The sequence below is a fragment of the Dermacentor variabilis genome, chromosome 6 (assembly GCF_050947875.1).
Source record: "Dermacentor variabilis isolate Ectoservices chromosome 6, ASM5094787v1, whole genome shotgun sequence".
NCBI lineage: Eukaryota > Metazoa > Arthropoda > Arachnida > Ixodida > Ixodidae > Dermacentor > Dermacentor variabilis.
The window spans coordinates 158567540-158586225 of record NC_134573.1 but is presented as its reverse complement, the minus strand read 5'-3'; the positions used below and the strand labels follow the sequence as shown (position 1 = coordinate 158586225).

At 47.0% G+C, this 18686-nt stretch overlaps 1 non-coding gene across 1 annotated transcript; it reads right to left on the bottom strand.

The window, feature by feature from the left end:
• Positions 1–7466: 7466 nt before the first annotated feature.
• LOC142586469 (U4 spliceosomal RNA) lies at positions 7467–7605 on the bottom strand. The gene has a single exon (XR_012829232.1). It is a non-coding gene; the product is annotated as a U4 spliceosomal RNA (small nuclear RNA).
• Between the last annotated feature and the right edge of the window lie 11081 nt (positions 7606–18686).

The window sequence follows — 18686 nt, the reverse complement described above, 5'->3', positions numbered from 1 at the left end:
CTTAATCCCCGCTACCCTCAGTCTTCCAACGCCACCTATACACTAGCCCACTATAATCCGATCCTGCATGTCGAGTACATTCTAGTTGCTAGTGATGCCTGGAGCTGTAGCAGCTCCTACGCCTTGAAGCAAATATGGAAAGGCGTGCCTCCGAACAAAGGCAATTGTCAGTAAAGCCACGACGTGTAGAGACGGATCGACACGGTTGCCCAACAATGGCGCACAACGTTGCCGCCACGCACTTGCAGCGCTAGCGGATCGTATACACCGGGGATTGCCGACACACCTACAAATCAACGTCCCTAGCTGCACGCCACACTGATCTATAGTCGGGTCGGCTCCAAAAAGCTGCTGCTTTAACTGCTCAAACCTTCAATGGATTCCGCTTTCTGTGCAGTCTTTTAAAGATGGACTGAATTGCCACGGCGAATTACCACAGCAGAAGCTGAAAGCACCTAATTTCGAGGCAGCTTGTTGTCCTTTTTTCTAGCCGTTTTTCATTTCCAATTCCGGTACGTCCGCGCATCGTCAAACGAAAAGTCGACCGAGTTCAGCAAACAATAGTTTGTGTCGAGGCGGCTTTATTGCCGACGCACGTTTAAAATTCAGAGCGCGGGCGCATTACCTGCCTGGACAAGACTATGCACAGAGAAAGCTGCGTACTGACTGCAGCTTGGCCTTCGTTAGTGATTGGGCTTCTCTGCGTAGTAATCGCTTCTGCGTCCCAAGCAGCTGGCTTTCACGCCCGAGGCTTCGGTAACATCACCGAAAGGTCAAAGAGTGGTGATGAGCTCATTCAAAGCGCGCACAAACACACATGCACACTGGCGTTGTCTGTGTCTGTCGCTCCTGCTACCTGTCGCTACGACCACATCTGCGCAGGCGTTGCAGCTGATGCGGTAGACACGCGCGGTTAGATGAAGTGGGGGTTTTTGAAATAGAAGTGCTGATAATTGTGTAGAAAGTTGCTTTATGTATTAATGACAGAGCTGGTGAAACTGCGGCAGCAACGTGAGCTGTGCATAATAATTGTATTCTCAGGTGTGGGAATACTTTCTGATTATCCCATTATTATTAAGAAAAAAGAAATCAGTAAAGGGACGTCGCCTCGCAGCTTTCATTCTTGCTTTCACCGCGGTATTCATGCACCGTATGATGGATCCGGGCACGTTATGAAAGCACATGCGTACAAATTTCGGTGAACTTCGTTGCAGACCTTTATTATGCGTATTTTCTAAAAAAAAATTTGCCTGCTTCAAAGCCGGCGAACTCGAAAGGCGACGTATAAAGAACGACACGCTCGCGTGGTCACGAAAAGAAAAGTCGAAGGAGCGGATAAATGACAGCGGCTCGAGGAAAGTGAGCGGTACTATGCATGTCGTGTTGAGAACCGCCCGCGCTCCAAGAAGTTATTCCAACGTTGACAGCTCGCCGGCTGTGTGGCCGGTGACAGCCCCGACTGCTCTTTTATCGATTTAAAGTCTCGAGTGTGCCTTTTTTTGTAGCCAGCGTTTTTCTTTCCTCTCACGTGTATTTGGCTTTATCTTTCTTTCCCTGGCTCTGCGGTTGCACGACGCAGCATCCGCGTCCTTTCAGCACGAGTCGATTCCATCGAGCGGTGTTCAATACACGCTCTTTCGCCCCTGTCTGTTCCCCACTATTAAAGCTTCAGCGCTGGAAGAGCCTGGAAAACTTGGGAGAAGCAGCCGCAGCTACTTCCCACGTCGCCCGCCTTCACGTGTTCACAAGTTCGAAGCGCCGGTGCCGTTCCGTTCACTTTCGTCGCTGACTGCCGCTTGCCCGAGCCCCTGCTTCTGACACCAGCACTGCGAGTCATTTTTCTTTTATCGGCTCCTCCCCTCGCATAAGAAATGGACGCAGAAACACGGCAGACGCTGCATTCGTTTCGTACAGCCACGGACATCCGCAGCGCCCTGTTACGGCAGTGCAAGATGGTTCCATTCAATCGTTCCCCAAAGTTCTGCTTTTTTTTTCTGTTTTTTTTTTCAACTGTCTGCATGTGGACGCTGTCACGCTCCTGGCCCTACGTCCGCCTTGGCGCCGATGCATCGTCGACAACTTGGTGCCTTCCGCACGCTGATTTTTCTGTGTTAAACAGCATTCGATCCTTTGCCGGCTTTTTGCTACGCGTATATGTCTTGAGACTAAACGTTATTTCTTGCAAATTACTCCTACCCATCCTTCCTATCTTTCTTCTGAATATAAGGTTCAGTGCGTGCGTGCGCGCGCGCGCGCATGTGTGTATGTGGGGGGGGGGGAGGTCGGGTGTGTGTGGGGAGAGGGCGTGTGTGTGTGTGTCCCGAGTTCTTTCATCTTCCGCTTCGTCACTTAACCATCGTGCATCATCTGGCCAATTAAGCAACGTAGTTCAGAAGTACATGGCCTGGATTTATAGTTCAGAAAGATAACGAACGAGGCTTCAGTCCTGGAATTTACGAATAGTGGCCTCCGACTCTATATTGCGGTGTATAGGCCGAGGTGAAAGTTTCGCACTGTGGAAGAAACGGCGGATGTAACACCTGTTGCTGAGTTTTACCATACGAGACTCGCAAGTCTTCAAGCGCCTTTCTTGTGACCCTTTATTCCGCTTCTAAACTACTACAAAGCCCGCGGCAGTCTCCGGTTATGTTCAAAAAAAGAAAAAGTAATATCTTTTGGCTGCAGTGCCCCTTTCCAGTCACTTTTCGGATAGTTCATCTTCACTCTTTCAAGTAGACGGACATCCGGATTCTTTCCTACTCTTCTCAAGAGCTATTTCCTCGATGACTGTACGACCTCAGAGCATTAAATTTTTTTTCTAGCTTTGCGTTGACAGTTGAAAGTGGCTTTCGCGAAAATCGCTAAAGGATGGCCTCCGGGGTCTCACTGTCATCAGCAGCGGAGGTTTAAGGTCGTCTTCGGAGCGGAGTGTCGGACTGGAACGCTTCTTTTCTACCGCAATTCTTCTAGTTACATCTTTATTGGAGATTGAGGTCGCTAGAAAGCAATATATTATACTCTTAAGCCGGGTATCTTCTACGGTATTACATTCATGACCTTCCTGCGCCAGTTCGTGACTAGGGAGTGAAATTCCAGCGTGACGATGAGTCATTATCGTTGGAAAACGTTGATAAATTAGCCTCGGCCGCCAGATATCGCGGTCGCGCGTATTTAATTGCAATATTGAAGAGGATTGGGTATACTGTAGGATCTGCGAAATGATTGGGTGAACTTATCGATAACTTCACTTTCAGGACGCTCTCGTGGCAACTTTGAAAGCGTATATTGTCTGGCGGGGTGGTACGGATATGATTAAGGAGAACAAATTATTATTGTTGCGTAAAATCGATCGTTACTGCCTTTCGTGCAGGTAACGGTGCTGTGGATCGAGTAATAACCAGTTGTAGCATTCAAAATTAATGTTTGAATGCTCGAATACAGAGAGCGGAAACGAAAGAAGTTTGGCCTTAATTGCCGCGGAGCTGTCGATACGTGAGCGAACAGCCGGACTGGAAATAAGTATATCTGTAGTGAAAGGGTAAGAACGTAGCGAGCGACAAATGACTACCGAACTACAAACACGTACGCCACTGTGCATGCATCTTCGCGTGACCTTTTTTTTTCTTTTAACTTATCGCCATGTATTTCTCTGCCTCCGCTAGCGACGCGTGTCGAGAACCTTCGTGTCCGACTTGTGGACACTGTATGCATACAGCGAAACGCTGGTCCGTCAGGTTGCTTGTGCATCAGATACGCGAGTGATTACACATGCTTGCTGCAGATGCCTTGTCTTCGGCGCGCACCCCTTCGCTCGGATGAAGGTGACAGTGAAGGTGACAGGCCCCTTGGACGCGACGCGAGGTCAGGATGTTCCCACTCGAAATCGCTTCTCAACTTGGAATGTTCGTGTGTCTGTGATGAGAGCAATGAGCTGCCTCGCGCGTCTCACGCCTGTGTGGTCTTGGTTCTTTACGCGCGTGACACACAACCGCCGCATGTCCTCAGTTCGTGGGTGAGTGGCGCAGAGATCGGCGACGAGGTGAACGAGAAGACAAGAGCTGTCTTCTAAGATAAATCACACCAGCTATCACAACCAGCCAGTCGTGCTATGTTTCTCAAATCCGTCGTCGAACGAACCTGTCGCACATCCTTGACTTAATTGGCTTTATGTATAGTATAGAGATGTTGGTTCATTGAAAGACGTTTTATCCTTGTTTACAAACGGCGAAGAAAAAGATCTGGTTCCTTCAGCTAGTCCATTCGTATATAGCTAATGCGTACCTTAACTCTGAGCTTTGCTTCGATTTCACCATAGGAAGGGAAGCACCACCCTCGACTGAAGCACTGTAGTCCCCACGTTTCAGCAACACTTGTCGCTGATTTCTGCGCAGAGGAAAAAAAAAACTTGCGAAGAAAGCCTCTCCTCCATTTTCCTCAAATAGATTAACAAAGTACTGATTATGACAGTCTATCTCCGGTATTGCCGAGTAACGTTGTGGAATGGCCGTGACAGATTCCGTCGAGTGGCGACGTTGCTTTCTACTTTTCGGCAGGACCTTACTTTCTGGAGTGGAGTGCCAGATTTTTGCAAGTTAACCCGAATAAATCAATACATCGACATCGAGTACAGAACTGTTTATAAGAATACGGGGGCCAACTACCTCTTGGAAAAAGAAACACGTGAAAAAACACATACAAATGACTACAACTATTTTTTTTTGCCGCCGTATATTCGCAGTCCTAATTGATCTGCACTTTGCCTCTTTTCGTTATCTTTTTTTTTTTCGTTTCGTTGATATCCCATCGTTTGCGTCCGGATGTTCTTTTGCAGAAGTCTATTGTTTTGGTTGAAGCCACCTCTTCCTCCTCCCCCTTTGTTTCTTTTTTCTTTTCTGCAAATTACTACCGGTCCTTGGTCAATAGCTACGTTCTCTTGCCTGCTTTCCATACTTCGCAACTCCTGACTTCTTGCCTTAGCGAGGTTCTCACACGGTCGCCTGAACTCTCGCTTATCTTCGCTTATTTCAGTGTTTTTTCTTTTCTCTCTCTACTTAACGTCATCTTTCCCTCGTTATGCCTTACTCTTTCACTCGTTGCAGCTATCTTTTTTAGACCTATCTCAATTGCATTGCCTCCTGTTCTGTTGTCATGGCGTTATCTTACTTTTGTGCCTCTACATGTGTGAGGGCAAGCGTTGAAGCGATAAAGAGATAGAGAGGGAAAGACTTTACCTAACGCTTTCTTTGAACTTGCAATTCTACACGTTTTTTTTTTCCCCGATGCTAATGCTTTTGACATATTTCGCGCCTTCAGTCGATATCCTTCTTCCGCCAAAGTCTATCGCGCTTCTCGTTAAGCGAGAATTTCCCCGATGCCCCCTAGTCAACAACATCAGTCGAAATTTCCGCTGTGACTGACACTAGAGATTAGCCCGTTTCAGGACCGTAATCGGCCGGCAGAGAGTAAGTCTTGGGATTCCATTCTCTTCGATTCTTACCAGCTGTCCGGCAGAGAGACGAGACCCGGCGATTACGTCGGCGCATGAGCCGATCGATGACGAAAAAATTGGGATGAGAACAGAATTGGAAAACGATCGTGATATCTCACACGTCCCTTAGGCACTAGCAACGAGGCTTGTATCAACCTTTCATTTGTGTAAATGCGGACGTGTGTGCGTGTGTGCATGTTTGTGTGTGAGGGAGAGATAGAGAGAGAAAGGTGTTGAAATACAGCCGTTTTGCCCAGTGTGATTAGGGCCATCTAATGCTAATTCGCGCATGGAATGAAATGAAAACAAAATATCCTAAAGCGGAGTGAGAAGAAGAAAATGTCCCAACAGACAAGTCAAGTTTTATGTCGTCGCTGTCTCGTCGTCCTGCCATCCCGCAACACTGCGAATGCTTCGTATATAAAACAAACTACTGAAGATGCAGCAGTGCGAAGCGCCAAACGCAACTTAAGTATACTTTTCTGACTAGTAGGAACCAGAAGTATAACCAAACGCATGACTTCCGAATATTACTGTCAACGCCCAGTGAACTATAGTTACGACAGAATAATTTCCTGGCACACTAGATTGGCTTTTCTTTTTAATGAAAATGATTTAATTCACGTCTGAACGGTATTCGAATCCAAGATTCATTCGGAGAGCGATATCGTTTGCATAAAGGGACTAGCGAGGCTGGGAATACGCGACAACTCGTGCTTTCTCCTTTTATCGCGATCATCTTGCGGGCCCTCGTCGCTCCCCGAATTCAGAAGTTTTATTTCTTTAAGTTCGCGAAGTCCGAAATCGTTCCTGGTTTCATCGCTGTTTGTCGCATATAATTTGCGAGGCGTATAATGCGTTGTTCTCGCGTCGCATTTACGACGTTGCGCACGTGTGATGCGGCTACACGTATAGTGTGACACCAAAAACGTTCCCGAGCAATTGTCGCGTGTAAAAGGAGTTCTTCAGGAACATCAAAGACGGTGCTGTCGGGTGAGAGACACTTCGAGGATATTCCGCGTGCGGAAAGAAGTAAGCTGCTTCTCTCTCTCTCTCTCTCTCTCTCTCTCTCTCTCTCTCTCTCTCTCACACGCGCGCACGCACACACACACACACACACACACACACACACACACACACACACACACACACACACACACACACACACACACACACACGCGCGCGCGCGCGCGCGCGCGCGCACGCACACACACGCACACACATGCACACGCACGCGCACACGCACACGCGCACACGCACACGCGCGCACACGCGCGCGCACGCACGCACACGCACGCACACGCACGCACACGCGCGCACACGCACGCACACGCACGCACGCGCACGCACGCACACGCACGCACACGCACGCACACACACGCGCACGCACGCACACGCGCACACACGCGCACGCACGCACACGCGCACACACGCGCACGCACGCACACGCGCACACACACGCGCACACACACGCGCACACACACGCGCACACACACACGCACACGCGCACACACACGCGCACACACAAAAGACAAACCAGGCATGTTAAAGCCCCTACAAATTTCTACGTATACCGAAGGCGCCTGGTATAACCTGGAGCCAATGTGTCATAAAAATGCAAGACAATGACACCAAGGACAACGTAGGGGAAATTACTTGTACTTTCTAATTGAATTAAAGGAATGATAAATTATTGTAAATGAAGGTGCATGAAAAAAAAAACTGGCCGCAAGTGGGATACGAACCCACATCTTCGCATTACGCCTGCCATGCGAGCACGCGTAATGAGGTACCTCTGCGCCGTTTCCCTGACAACTTTCTGGGGCATTTATGTTTTCCCATAAGAACTAACCCTGGGAGTATTAATCAGCGCCCCCACTCACAAACCTAGGCAGCGGATGTGGAACACCCTTTCTGCCGCAAGCGTCACGAGTACGTGGTCTACTTGAGCGCATACAAAAACGTTGTGAACGCCCTGAGCGGTAGGAAGCTCCTTAAAAAATTATAAGCGAGACTGGCACGGTTGCATACAGTCGTAAGTGAGAAACGTTTTCAACTGGCAATAGTCGCTCCTCAGTAAAACTTCTTGGAATGCGGCACTGGCTCTGCCCTAAATGAAAGTGGGCACAAGGGTAACCCCAATCGATAACCAGTTTTCTGAGAAAAGTTGGAAGTTTCCTCTCTCCCTCCCCCCCTCTCTTTTTTTTAAGCTGGTTCTTCCTTCTATCGACATTTCACGTTTTCGTTTTTGCATACGATCGCTTTTGAACAGCGCCGGTCACTGTTTCTACACTTCTGCAACGACTGTTTTCTTTTATGGAATCAGGTCATCGCTGCCCGCGCTCTCGAGTGTTTCTCAAACAATTGAGCGCGGCAGGATTTCAAACCGATGAATCGGACCATTCAGAGAAAACAACCTCTGTTGTAACTATAGCACTCGCAGGCGCGTTGTGTCGAGCTCAAGGAAGTTTGCGCGCCGCCGTTTTATGGACTGGCGTATACGGCGTGTACTTCCCACACGCTGTCTGAGAATTAACTAGCGAATGGCGAGTGTTGGAACACTTATCCAATGTACAGTTTCAGCAGCTTGGCACTTAACGCTGGCAAGAACTAGACTTGAATGAACTAGAATGATAAACACAAACGCCTCGCTTCTTTGTTCGTTGAAACAAGAAAACGTTTTAGAACTCTTTCTTTACTTCTGCAAACTCTTACTGTGAAACGCAATAAGCGTGCTTGGAAAATATATTGACGAGGCAGATGGAAATCGCGAGAAGAATATGAAGATAACGTGACTGTTTGTGAACTTAGCGCATGAGCTCCCTGAATTCTTTTTTTCTCTTTCTGTTTTACTTGTGACGTCTGCTGCAGCTTTCGAGATTTTTCGTACGTATCAGAGAAGAGACCAGCGATGTCTGCAAACATCGACATTTTCTTGGGCACAAATAATAAAGAAGCGATTTCCGCTATCCAGTAGAGAAACTAAAACCTATACCCCTTTCCCCAACGCACGGCAGCAAACCTGACGTGCGTCTGTTTGATCTCCTTGCCTTTCATATCTCTCTCTCTCTCTCTCTCTCTCTCTCGGAACACGATATAATGCACAGCCTCATAATATAATAGCGTACAATAGTGTGCGTAGGGGACGCTTCCTCTGGTCCGCTTACATTTTGGCTTGCTTACATTGTATTTTTTTTTTTTGGGGGGGGGGAGGGTTCGTATACAGTACAATCTTGTGCTTGTGTGTGTGCGTGCTGTAGGCGGAATCGGTAGAATCTGTCTCTTATTGCATCTTGGGATCGCCGGTTCTATTGGGACTGCCCGAATTTATTTAACAGCAACAACACTGCACGACTACGGAAAGCCACTGAGGTCTGTGGATTACAAGTGCACGTAAGGGCGAAATGGCAACACTGTGTTCTTCACGCTATACACGGCGCGTAATTCCCGATATAGTGACACTTCGCGACATGGTGCAGTTATGTTATACACGTAATGACACCCCCCCCCCCCCCCCCGAACGAAAAAGAAAGAATAGAATCTATCGTGGTCATTAATATGCACGTCGCACTAATAGGTTTTCGAGATCTACAGGGACCTGTCCGATTTTTCGTTCGTCCTAAAACCGTGATTTAAGATTTTGAGATTTAACCGACGGCTAAAGCAGAGCACGTGATACATGCAAGGTCGCCGCTTGTCTGAGCAAAGGCTTTAGTCGTTCAGTTTCTCCAACGTATAAACGGTCACAGCAGCTCCACTGTGTGTGTCCACGGCCGCTCAGTTATTTGCTTCTTACCTTTTTTTTTTTTGGTGGCTAGTAAAGAATGCTTTTCGCGCGTTACTCCTACCGCCGTAACTTGTGACTAGCTTACTAAGAAAGTGCGGAATTCCACGCACTTTCCAGACCGTTAATCAAGCCGCCCGTTAGTTGCGAAGCAACGTCACTTCTGTTCTAAAAGAAAAAAAAAAAGTCGTCTGCGGTTCTCACAGCCGCGAACGCGGCTCGTCCGTTACGTCCACAGAGTAAAATACCGTGTTTGAAAAATAGGTTTCAATGGCTGCCGTGTAACACTGCTTTCCTGTGGGTTGTACGTGCGGGCAGTGTGAAGACTGCTGTTACATTTTCGCACATTAATTTTCTTTATACAAGGTTTTCATAAAGGAATAAAATTGCGCAGTTGAATCTGAACCTGGCGCTTATTTCGCTTTCACTGTACGAGTGTTTTCTCAAACGGGCTGAATAGGAGACTCAGGTTTGCCTTGGTCGAGCAATATTCGGATTTCAGCAGGAGCAATCCAGAACGATGCTTGGTATGGAAAAGGTTTTGTCCAACGCCCGAATAGCATTGAAAGTGTTCGCGGTTCTCGTGTGTCTTTTAGATTAGAGAGAGGTTATTTAGACTATAATTCTTTATTGTTTATACACACATGACCCGCAATACCACAAGGGCAAACGGCGGTAAAACATACTAAAATTCTAGCGGTACATCACATCCGCAGGTAGTCAATTCCAAGCGACAATCGTTCGCAGTGAAAAAAAAAAAAAGACTATAGAGAAGGTCCGTCCTGGACAGGTACAGCCTAAGCTTAAGTGGATGGTATTTACGAGCAGAAACGTAATGCGGAGGCTTCAGGTTGACTGATGACCAGATTCGCCAATGAATAATTGAATAAGACAGCTTAAGACGCAGCCTGGTCTGGGGTTCAGACAAAGGGATGTAACCATGTTCTTTTTTCGTTGCCGTCACACTTAGAAAGCGGTCGCATGTCCCTAGAAGAACTTTGCCATGACAGGCTGGATTTTTCTAATGAACTAATATGCAGAAAACATAACGGGTACCACGTGGGGAGCATACTCCAACATTGGTAAGACATGTTTTCTATGCTGCTTCTTTTAGGTCAATGCTTACATGTTTTAAACGTCGTTGCAAGAAACCAATGGAATGCGCTGCACGTTTAGCTACGGTATTGACATGATCTCAGCAAGAGCCATCCTCTGACAGCATAATGCCTAGATATGGGGCTGACAGATTATTATTTTTTATTAATTCGTCTGTTGACACGCACTTACATCGGACCGTGTTAATCTTTCTTGCGAATCTATCGTTTACATATTTATTTATGTTCACAGATACGCTATTAATGACAAATCATTTTTATATGCGCTTAAGGTCGGTCGCCAACCGAAAATAATCTGTCTCATCGGATACACTTGCATACAATACACAATCATCCACAAATCTGGGATTAGTTCAGCATAATATAATTGTACATTGTTAAAGAAAAGAGGTGTTATAATGCCGTGAGCCAGGTGCTTGAATTGATTAAATTCAGAACTCCTAAACGAGGAAAAGCGCCGGTACACACATTGATTTTGTTTTTGTATCCGGTACTCCACGTTGTTGGTTGTCAATGACCAATTCAGAGTTATGTAGAAGGGACGTTTAGGTGATCAAAGGGCTCCTTGATGAGAGTGAGACGAGCGCGTGCTTTGCTGAAGAAAGGACAACTGCTGATAATTTTGGTGTGGATGTTCGGCTCTACTTAGGAAAGAGAGAGAGAGAGAGAGAGAGCAATAGAATTAGTAGTAGTAGTAGTAGTAGTAGTAGTAGTAGTAGTAGTAGTAGTAGTAGTAGTTGGCTATTTATATTTTGAGACGCAAAGTTACGAAAAGGAAAGTGAGTAAATTACTGCCGACCGCACCGTAACTATTTAACGACGTCTGCTGACACTTGAACTGCGGTCAACAGAGGTGGTAGGGTTAAGGGGCAGAGGAAAGGTACAACAGAGGGGAGAGGATAGGCCAAAAAGAAAAACTATTTACATAATGCACGATGAAAAAGAAACAACAAAAAACAACTATGTAAACATGAGAAGCCATTAAGGGTGAAAGAAGGGACGTTAGATTGAACCCGGTTGGTTGCCATGCACTGGAGAAGGTAAGAAAAGACACAAAAAGATGAGAAGAAAAGAAGCCCGCATTACGCACGCCGAAAGGTTCATCGTTCAGTGAATCACACGTGGTCGGACAGGCCTGGTCGTTCTTAAAAGAACATGAGAAGCCATTAAGGGTGAAAGATTAACCCGGTTGGTTAACCCATTAAGATTGAACCCGGTTGGTTGCCATGCACTGGAGAGGGTAAGAAAAGACACAAAAAGATAAGAAGAGAAGCCCGCATTACGCACGCCCAAGGGTTCATCGTTCAGTGAATCACACGTGGTCGGACAGACGGACAGACGGACAGACGGACAGACGGACGGACGTTTAAATAAATAAATATTCAGACAGATAGCGTTATGTGGTCATGATTAACAAAATCGAGCCCCCTGGTTCCCCTTCTTCTCTCGTTTATTCATTGCGAGGATCTCGGATCTGGCAGCCTTGATGCCATTAGGTAGCATGCGAGGATTTATTAGCCACGTGCCTGTTCTCCTAAGATCACGTGTTACGTGACGCCATCGTGCAAAAAAGGATGTTCCACATCCGCCCAACATGGCTCTGAGTGGCGCTGGCTAACGCTCCTATGGCTAGATGTAGTAAAGATACATACCCAAGTTAGTGGACGAACTGATAGCCGTCGCCGTAGTATAATTGGTAGTGCAACGCAGGCGTAATGCGGCGGCTGCGGTTTCAGCTCCCATCGGCGACAAGCTATCTTTTCGTTCACTTTCATTACCCTTCGTTATTTTCTACATGTAAATTTCAACCACAATTAATTTCTCCGATGCTTTCCTTGGCTTCATTGTCTGTTGGCTTTATGTGGCCATTATTAAAAAAATCTAACCCATCGGTTCCCCTTCTCTTATAATTTGTTTGTATATAACGGCCCTGGCTTTGTCTGTATGTGATAGATAGATAGATAGATAGATAGATAGATAGATAGATAGATAGATAGATAGATAGATAGATAGATAGATAGATAGATTTCAATCTCTATTGTGTAAGCCCTGGACCCCAGGAACGTTCAGCTGCGTCGACGTACGCGGAGATATCCCATCGGCGAAACTGGCATACGTCCAATTTGCGACTTCATCAACTCGCGAAGCTCTCCCGCAGCCACATCAACAAGGCTGCGCTCGTCGCGAGGAATCAAATTTATATTTTCCCTCTCCGAAGAGGCGTTTTCGCGAGTAGTAGTGAGCCGTCATTCTCGGCTCACTGACGTTCACGCAACATTGCGTCCCGAGGATCGACAGAGCCGTGCAAGGACGCGTCGCCGTGCTCGTCCCAGAACGTGGTTCGTTTCCGTATATACCGGGTGTTTCACGTGTGGAGCCCAGAGTGCAAGTTTCCGAAACGCATAAACCGTCGGCAGCCATTCGTGTGACCATGACCTACCTTAACCCCCCCCCTCTCCTTCCTCCCCAGAACCGTCAGTGCGCTCTGAGCCGTTGTCGAACACACGACCGCCGTTTCCTTTCCCTCTCTCGCAGTTCGCTGTACGGTCGCCGACGCGACACGACGCGTCGCGTCGCGTACCAACTGACTCCGCGTGCCGTCTCCGAAAGGCGTCGCTCTCTCCTGCGCCGCTCTCATTTGCCTCTTGACGCTCCTTTGCTTGGACTTCTTGAAATAGACCAGGCCACTAGAGTTGCGCTTGCTCTCGTTTCAACTAGTTTCAACAGCCCGTGTGCCGTGCTCTTGAATGGAGCGGTCACGGAGCACTAGGAACTTGCTCTGTAATGGTACCCATTGCGAGGGAGCGTCGTTAGGAGGCGCCACCCGGATCGTTGCGTGCCCTTCGGGAGTCAAATTCTACAAGTTGTCAGTGGTCCCGTTCGCGTTTTTTTTTTTTATTGGAAACCCTCATCAGAAGCGCAACGTATCTGAGCTGTGACATCATGAAGCCGGGACGGCGAGTTCGCGTTCCATAAGGTGCGGCCGATGCTACGTTCTGCGTACGTCAACATCTTCCGAGAGTAGTACCAGTGACGACGACGACGACGACGACGACGACGACGACGACGACGACGACGACGACGACGACGACGACGACGACAACAAAACTGAACCAAGCTGATGACTAACGTGTTACCAACGTCGCGCGATTATTATTTGCGATGCGATTAATTCCTCATAATTTAAAAGACTTCGCAAACGGGAACACTCTTTAACATCCTAATGTGCATTTAGTAAAATTACTTTTTGTTAAAAACTTTTTACCAGTTTTGTGGTATTACTGCGCGGCTATTTCTGATGAGCAAGATGAAAGGAAGCCCGAGAAAGGAAAGAGAGAAGGCAGCAATTTTAACAGGAAAACCGTCTGGTTGGCTATCCTACACTGGGGGAAGGGAAAAGGGGGAATGGAAAGACGAGAGAGAGAGAGAGAGAGACGGAGAGACGTGCGCAGACAGCATCACGAAGTCAAAGGCGCTCGCACAAGTAAGCTGTCTTAAAAAAAAAGCACGAAAACGCCTTCACTGCCTTCCGGGCCGATGATGGGCCGGAACAGTGTTCCAGCAACGTATGTATACGGACAGCGTGCGATCGTCTAGTCGCAGAAAAGTATTGAACATTGATTGCCCTTGCATGTAATATCAAAGACAGTGCCACAATAAGTGGTCGACGTTTTCTTCGCAGTCGCAGACATCACACGCGGCATGCGCCCTGAACAATTCGAATTACGACAGAATAAACCCTCGTGGAAGCAATCGCTGGTCGCAGCCGACACAAAAGAGAGGCTTCGCGTCGGTTCGGAATGCTGGTGAATGTCGGAGTTGCAGCGCAGAATTCTAGTTGCATCTATTTTTCAGCTTTAGCTCGAAAATAAACATTTCGAGAAGGAAGCTAAATACTTGTGGGAAAATGACATTTTGCGACGAGAAGGTTTCCATGGTATGACAACGGTGCCTGCGATGTGTCCAAACCTCGAAACCTGACAGCACCGGTGCGGGCAAGCGCTCAGTGACCCTTAACGCTCTTGAAACGGCGCACTTTACGATGAAAACGCCGCGCGGAACAACTATCTTGACGTCACCACTGCAAGCTTGAACGCTTTCCTGTCATTTAGGAGGCGCTGTCGATCTTACGCGTCGCTTCGTAAAGCGCAAATGCGTTCTTTCAGTTTTTTGTTTCTATATTTTTTTTTAAACAAACGACCACGAACTTACATTTCGCTTCGAACATTCGGTCCACAGTTGAAAAGGACGCCGCAAATCGCGCAAAACGCCTCCGCGAACATTCCTCGCTTTGCCTCGCGTGCAAAGCTTGGTGGATGTGTGTTTGTTTCTCGCAAGCTAGTCTAACAAAAAAAAAAAAGCAGAGAGGAAGAGGACACGGGGAGGGGGGGGAGAGGGTGCGTTAACGTTCTAAAGAAAGTAACGTAGGGGCTCTCATTCATATTTTTTTTTGGTTAAATGTTCACTTCACCCGTTTCACGCAGCTGGTATAGACGTGTTAGTTGTTTATTCATTTTCGTTTTTTGTTTGTTCAGCCGGTGCGGGCGTCTACGCTTTATCGACACGATCGGGTGCATCGCTCCGAACAGACAATCATTTCGCCCGAAGCGGTGTAAGCGCAGGCCTCTCTGCCCAAAGAGGACGTGCGGGTTTCTATGGCGCTCACTTCGCTGTTTGTTGTCATTCGTCGGCGAGTAATGCGATTGTAGAGGTTTCGAACGCACCGAGCGGCAGCGCCTCGCGCGAGGAAAGGTGTTTTTCTCTTTCTCGAAAATTTTCTTTCACTATGCGACACAACGGCCTCCCTTTATGCTATGGGCATCCTCGCCGAACGAACGAGCGGCGGCGAAAGGGGAATGAAATAAACGCGCTTCCCCCCCGGTTTACGGCCGCACACACTTCGAATACTCCTCGGATACGGTCGCGAGCCGTTTGCGCTGCGCCGAAAGCAGCGGGGAATACACGCGGGAAATGTACTCTGGGGTGCAGCTGTCATTTATTTATTCATTTGTTCGTTTCGTATTCTGACGCGTAGTGTTGTACAGTTACCGTGGCAGTGAGGGCCGCGCTACTCCGGAATAGATGTCTGGGGCGTTAAAAACGATGCGCCGGACTTTTCGAACACCGTCACGCCACGCGCGTTCGCGTCGACGGCCCGCCCCGAGAGATGCGCGATTGCGCAATGGCGCGCAAGAACTGTCGTGGGACGACGTGGAGCCGTTTTCTGTGCAGACGGAATACGCGAGTGCATGGCAGCTCTCGCGGGAGTCGCAGTTGAAGATGACAGACGGAAATTTTCGTTCGAACTGTTATACACTTCCGGTGTCGCGTCGCTTGTCCGTCTCCGAGAGTGCAAGAAAGTTTTCTCTCTCTCTTTGTCCTGCAAACGTTCCGTTTTTTTTTTCAACACTTTACGACGGTGTTATGCGACTTCTCAGTAAAAATTTTCGCCGTTATGCCTCCGTGCGTGAACGGTATCACTGCCTTTGAGACGAGCCCGTTTCAGTATCAAAAATAAGTAAAAAGAAAGAAAGTAACACGAGAGAGAGAGAGAGAGAGAGAGAGAGAGAGAGAGAGAGAGAGAGAGAGAGAGAGAGAGAGAGAGAGAGAGGGGGAAATTGAGTAACCAAGAGGAAGAAAAAAGACCTGGCTTTCCAAACCGGATCGCTAGTGCGTAAAGCTTATCGCGGTAATGCGCTGGCAAACGAGTTGTCGCGCGATATTTTCTTAATTTTTGGCAGCGTAGCTGCATGCCTGTCCTCACGAAAGCTAGAAAAGTGAGAGAGAAAAAGAGAGGGAAGACTCAGCCGCAGCTCTCCTAAAGGCGTATATGGACGAAAAACAGTCACGTCATGCGCAGTTGTTATAATTGTATACAGCCCCACGTTAACTCTTAGCGGAAAGATGAAAGAACTTTGCCCTCAAAGCACGCGACACTGCGGTTAAGTTCCGGAGTTAAGCAAAAAGAAAAAAAGAAAATCTTCGGGTGGTTTTTTGATTCCAACTTCCTCTTCATCGTTTTCTGATGCACCCATTTGTCTGTGCGCTATTTTGCCCTTATCGCATGCCGCGATGTCAACCAGCCGCACGAGCTGAATATTTTCAACTCGGGTCCCCGATTCACCACGTTGTGCGATGCCCCGATGAACAAAGACAGGCAAGGCACGCAGCGCAATAACGTAAGGCGCTCTAGAGAATAATAGTAATAATAATAACAAAAAAAAAAGCTCGTCGAAAAGGCCGTTCACTCCGCCAGAGCTCAAATTCCACAGGTGCCGCCGAGGAACGTGTATAGTCAGGCGAAATTTGCATAGATATGGGAAAACCCTGTTTTGCCCATCGGAGTTCCTGGGCATTCGTGAAAACCGTGGAATCGAGAGGGCTTTGTTTTAGTTCGTTCTTTTCAACCCCGGACGAACACTTACAGCGATTCGAACTTGAGCATTTTATTTATCAAGCACCCCGAGAAAAGTTGAGGGAGTGGAATTAACGTAGTTCAGAAGCCTCTGATGGAAACACCGCAAGAGCGCCTCTGCCAAAATGGCACTGCGGTGTCCTTGGCGACGAAGGCGTGCAAAACTTGGGAACGAGTGATCGATTGCCCGCGAATGAACCTCAGAGATACGCGCTGTTCGCTTTTATTGCGTTACCTGAGCCTTCGTTATCTTTTCGAGCCTGTCTGTATCATGCTCGCTCGTCAGTCTTCTGAGACGCTACAGACTCGACGTTGCGGCAAAGCTGTCTTTCGAGGCAGAGCGGAAACTCTGAAGATGCGCCGAGCGTGTGAAAATCTGAATTATATGAATAATAATACACGGTGAGACGCGAATTTCTAAGCTGCTATATGCAACTTGGGCTAAACAGAATATTCCCTGTCCAGTTTCTCGTTTCAGTGGTCCTTGTGAGCCGGAACTCAAGCATTTTAATAAAAGGGAGACTAAAGTAAAAAAAAAGAAAGCGTTGTTATGAATATGTTGCACTTTTGGAATAACGAAAAAAAAGAAAGAAAGACAGGTGGCGATGCATATCCTAGATTCGGACACTATAGATATCTGCGATGTGACGGCTTCTTGCAGCATCTGTACGCTATTAGTTAGCTGTTAGTTAAGGTTAGTTATTGCTAGTTATTGTTAGTTATTGTTAGCTGGTATTACAAGCGAGCAGAGACTCAACTTGGGAAATTTCTGACAGTTCTACAGCACGAAAGCGCCCAGACGTAATATGACATCGCGAAATCTGTGACGTCAGCAAGAAGCCATCCCTGCTGAGATGTGGGCAAGAAATTGAAGCAGGAACGCTTGGCCTTAATTTTTTTTCTTCTTGGGAAGAGTCTTATTCCTCCTTAGATGTGAGAAGTTTCGCCACAGAAAGGGCCGGCTATTCCAAAATCTTAGGTAAGAGAAAAAGAAATGACAAAACTCAGAACTCTATAACAAAATGGCAGAACATTAACTAAGAAAGTCCTTGGATCATAGAAAAAATAGAGAAAAGAAAACGCTTGTAAGACAGCAAGAACTACACAAGCATGAAGACAGACACAGCACGGGAACATTTGCAGATACAGTTAAAAATGCATATAAGGTGCTCTTCACAAGAAATTTGTCAATCATGCACCCACGAGAAAATCCCGTAGGGCATTAAAAGCTAATATCTGTCTGTTGAGCAACGACCAGAATCGAAACGTGTTTTCTCTTTTTTTTTTTTTGCACAGAAAAAGGGCGCCTATCTCAAGTGTTAAGACGGCTGTGAATGATCCCTCGCTGCGCGTCATGTAGTGGGCACTCAATGATACACTGCTCAACAGAAGTTTCCGACATCAGTTCCCGGCAAAAGGAGTTCAAACAGTTTTGCAAGAGCAATTTACCAGCTGAAGCGCTTATGTTTGGCCCATTTTAAAGCATTAGAGGGCTTACAGGCTGTTTCGATCAAGTTTCGTCCAAGCTCTTGCGAAGTATCGTTCATATCGCAGAATATCGTCGGCACCGCACACTGCATACTAGAAACAAGCCTATATAAAGTAGACGATATATATATATATATATATATATATATATATATATATATATATATATATATATATATATATATATATATATATATATATATATATATATATATATATATATAGAGAGAGAGAGAGAGAGAGAGAGAGAGAAATAACTCTATTTGGGACCTATACACTCTGAAAACGGTTTCACACAACAGATTTGCCACACAACAATAATTGCCATCTGTGTTGCCCGCATTTCATTTATTTAACGCTGTGAGTCCGGCACTTCCAAGTCACGAACGACATGCG